Genomic DNA, 4,763 nt, shown 5'->3' on the forward strand with positions numbered 1-4,763 from the left:
TATAGATTGAATTTGGATAATTCAATCAAGGCATGGTTAAATTAAATTGTTGTCTTTAAATCTCAAGAGTGAGTGAAAAAAAAAACGAAATTAAAGGAAGGATAAAAGTGTTGACATAGTATCAACTTTAAGGACGTTTTTGGAAGTCAAGAAAATCTCGAAAATAGGTCGAGTCTCAATGAAAGTTGTGGACGAGATAATAAAATAGGGGAATGCTGAATTAAATTCAGCTTAAGACATTTTAAACGCTTGGTTCATCGATTTGAACAATGACTATAAGACCTGCAAGTGCAGCTCCAAAACTACCTCATGGAAGCAATTTCAGCGCAAGTTTTCGACATAGTCGAGGATTATTTGAACTCGATGTTCAAACGAAAGTTGAAGATGGTACTGAGGACTATAAGACTGCCAACTTTGTTTAACAAACAAGCTACTCGACAAAAGAAATTTTAAGGGTCAAAGTTGACCAGAAGAGCAATTTTGGATAAGTTAAAAATAACTTAAAACATTAAGTTATTCAATTAAATTGTTCTAAATTAATCAAATTAAGATTTTGATTAATAAATAAAGGACAATATAAGGACGTTTAAAAGTTGTATCAAGTACGATACAAAAGAGATACGACGACTGAAGTACCGCGGAGAAGCGACAAATCTACGCGTGACAGAAATCATAAAGAAAAACGTATTAGAAGATAGTAGAAAATTTACCTAAGAAGGTACTTAAAGTATTGGAAAATTCGAGGACGAATTTTTATAAGGGGGGAAGAATGTAATACCCCGTACGTTTGACGTTGCCGAAGTGAGCAACAAAATTTAAATTAATAGTCAGAGCGACTAGAAAAAGGAGTTAGCGAAGGAATTAAGTAATTAAGGACGAGGATAAGTCGATATTGAAATCTAAAGAAGGAATTTCAATATTTGTAACATCTAAGATAATTAAACGGGACTAAGGAAAAGTTGGAATTAGAAATAAGATTAAGTTCCCGAGAAATTAGAAAATGGAATTTTATTGCCGAAAAATATTAAATATATAACTTATTGACGGGAATCAGTAATTAAGAAAATAATATTGATAATTTGGATATCAATATTCATAAGAACAAAATAAGGACGAAAAAGTGACGGAAATCGTCGTTTTCGCTCAAATTGGAAATTGAGCGTTTTAGCCAAAATTTGACAAAATCGATTAGCGGAGTTTAAATAATAAGTTGGCGGAGGAGTATTATTTATTTGGACACAAATAATACAAAATTTTGCAGAGATTAAACAATTAAGTGGTTTTTGGGTTAAATTTAGCAAAAGAAAAGTTTAGGAATTTAAGTGTAAGGAGATGGCAACTTCAAGGACCAAAGGAGTCATTTTTCCAATATTATATATATCACCTCCTTATGATTTAACATCAGCAAAACCCTCATTTCAGCTAGCCAAATTCGTTTTTCCCCATCCTCCATAGAAGAACATTAACAAATTTTCAAATTACCATAATTTCTTCGTTTTTGATCCGAATCGAGTGATTCTTGCGGTCACGGAACGAGGAAAGGATCCTCTACTGGATTATGGATTCAATTTGAGGTAAGAATATCATTTATAGTTAGGGTTTCATAGTTATTAGTTTCGGTTTTGATGATTATAAGGGTGATATGAATGTTTGATCATTGTAGTGAAATTGTGAGCTTACATGGTGGATTTTAATGGTGATTCTTGGAGCTAGAACCATTCGGATTTGATTATTAATCAAGGTAAGGATTAATTTCTGGAAATTTAATTAATTCTTGATGGTAAATTGGATAAGTTTTATGGCTTAGGAGTTGGCAATTTCATGAGTTGATGATGTTTGATAGCTTAAAAATTGGTGTTGTTATAAATGAAACATTGGATAGGAAATTGACTAAAGTATTTGGCCATGATAAATGTTAGGTGTATAAGAGTTCAAATGATAATTACATGCTCTGATTAAGAGTCATTGGGGCTGAATTGGAGTTGAATTTGATTGAGTATGTTGAATGAAAACTTGGATGGAAAAATAATGGTAGTATTCGGCCTAGGTATGAAAACCATGTTCAAATGGGTTTGAAAATATTTTAATCATGGATTTCAAGTGTCTATTGGTGTGTATGGGGGTCTGGCTTGTGTTGATATGAAAGCACGATGTCGATTAAGGTTTTAGTCTCGACGCAAACTAGTTTGACGTTTTGCACAAAATTGTTGTGCAAAACAGCCTTAGTGCGAGGGTCATATCTTGAGTTGTGTAACTCCAAATTGAGCTCCGTTTGTTGGTAAGAAAACTTTAAGATGTTGTCTATAAGTTTCTAAGTTTAAGGTTTTTCTAATTATGCCTCTAAGATGTTCATTTAGAGCAGAACATTTTGTTGTGCAGTCAGCCCTGCAGTTTAAAACAGCCCCAAGGAAATAATTTATGGGCTAGTTTCCGACACCTTCGAGTGCTAATCTTAGTCCGAGACCTAAATAAAAGTTGTAGGCGACATTCTGAACTTTAAGAATGTAATTTTGTTTAGGGGTCGGACTGTTTTAAGTAAACGATTTCGATAGCCGAAGTTGGCTAGAAATCTAGTTTTGGATAAATTCATTATTGCTAGATTTTCATTAATTCGAGATATTATCGACTTTGCGTAGGCCTAGAGAGGCGACTACCAACGGGAACCGGAACGTATAGAACACGACATCGCTATGCTGTTATTGAAGCGTGTGGATAGCAAGTGTGAGTACACTTTACTCTCGTGTATTATTACGCTATAAGTATATTATTAAATATTTTACTTATAAGTTATAAAAACACATCGCATTTTATAATGATTTATTGTGATTTGAAATTGTATGAACTAAATGGTTATTCTACCGTGAGATACACGGAATAAGAGTATATATGTATATATTAATAGTTTATGTTTGATAATTAAATTGTGAATTCATTTATTATATATTTGAGAATGAATTATATATTTGGTGTTGGATCAAATTGTGTAGTGTTTTGTTGTTATTTGTTCTATGTTTGAAATATCATATATCGTTTTCTTGCTATTTGTTCTATGCTTGAAAATGATGTGTGATCCGAAGAAACAAGCTACCTATTGGGCGTCAATAGGCCGTGTGATCACCGGTGTTTGTAAGAGTCTAGATGTCTGTACTTAGAATTGTTTGACATGAGCTCAATATATGATTATGAAATGGAATATGTTTGGGTATCGGAAAGGAGGATTATAATTTTGGCAGATACGAGGTAACTCGGTCGAACTATCTCGGGACCCGTATCTGGTGAGTAACTCGGTTGAACTATCTCGGGACTCACATCTTGGGATTAAGCAGTGGCATGATGTAACTCGGTTGAACTATCTCGGGACTATGCCACGTGGTAACGAGTAACTCGGTTGAACTATCTCGGGACCGTACCACTTGGATCAAATTGATTTGATATGAATACGATACATGTTAGGAAAGGTTAGGAGTTTAAGATTAAGGTTTCTATCGGATCAATTCTTTGTTTGAAATATAATGATATTATGTTTGTTTGAATAAATGATTTTCACTTGCGATGTTATTTTGTGATAATACCGTTAGTAAGGTATATCTCACTCAGCTTAAGCTGACCCCGTGGTTTTTAAACATTTCAGGTACTTAGACTTGGAGTGACTAGAAGTCTATCGTTTTGCCGGGAGTCTGTCTTGCCATGTACAGTCCGACTTCCGTGACCGCTGCAGTAGTACATTGTGTGACCAGTCATGACCTAGGACAATATTATAGTTTTGGAAAATGTTTATATCGATGTTAGATTTACGTAGCCAGTGTTTACAAAATAACTATTAATGTTTTCATAATTAAATGCTTCCGTGTTATAACATAATTGCGAAAAATTTATAGTGAATTTCAGGCTTGCTACGGGATTCGGAACTACAATTCCCATTCCCTAGCGCCGGTCGCGGCCCTCGATTTTGGGTCGTGACAACCAGAAACCCCAAATTCCCCTAGTGTTGGCCGAACCCCCTACATCACACACAAAAATTCCCATAAAACAAGATAAAGCGCTTTAGTCTTTCAAGAATACAGACTATACAGTGATTTGAAGTCGGATTCCGCATCCACTTCGCCATTAAATGAGCCAAGGACTCATAACGGTACTTCTGAGGATCCTTTTTATTTCTATGTCACCTTTTATGCCATTCTGATCATATTTGCTGAGTATTTATACGTTAGGATGCATGCTAGCTTACTTTGATAATTTTGTCATAAAAGTGCCATCGTAATTGATTTACCACAATTGCCAATGCAATTGAATTTACTATAATGGCCATAAAATTGATACGAAGCATGTTAATAGCTAAATTAATACTACCTCCGTTCTTTTTTAGTTGTCCATTTAGCCAATTTTATTTGTTTACAAATAGTTGTCCATTTAGAAATCCCATGTGATATTAACTACTTATCTTCCAAGTTTACCCATCCCTAATAAATGACTCTATGTTTTAATTTAAAAAGCATTTATTAACTAATAGGGCTATATTAGTATTTTTCTTTATAAATTAAGACAAAAGAAGCACTATCTTGGTATGTGCAATATTGGCTAAATGGACAACTAAAAAAGAACAGAGGGAGTATATTTTATATGCTATATTCTAGTTCCCAGCTAATTAAACTTAGAAAACGTATTATGATGATTTTTAAGTTTGTTTGCCATAATTTTAAATCAATGTTTTATGTGCTTTAATTCGCTTTTTAACACTCTGAAATAATCCCAGAATATGTTAT

The 4,763-nt window shown here is 33.7% G+C and overlaps 1 long non-coding RNA gene across 1 annotated transcript; it reads left to right on the forward strand.

Annotated features, from left to right (window-relative positions):
• The first annotated feature begins 1,313 nt into the window (after window positions 1-1,313).
• LOC126676526 (uncharacterized) lies at window positions 1,314-3,970 on the forward strand. The gene is made up of 4 exons (XR_007640322.2): window positions 1,314-1,574; window positions 1,664-1,741; window positions 2,637-2,721; window positions 3,632-3,970. It is a non-coding gene; the product is annotated as an uncharacterized LOC126676526 (long non-coding RNA).
• The last annotated feature ends 793 nt before the right edge of the window (window positions 3,971-4,763 follow it).

The sequence above is a fragment of the Mercurialis annua genome, linkage group LG4, assembly GCF_937616625.2.
Source record: "Mercurialis annua linkage group LG4, ddMerAnnu1.2, whole genome shotgun sequence".
NCBI lineage: Eukaryota > Viridiplantae > Streptophyta > Magnoliopsida > Malpighiales > Euphorbiaceae > Mercurialis > Mercurialis annua.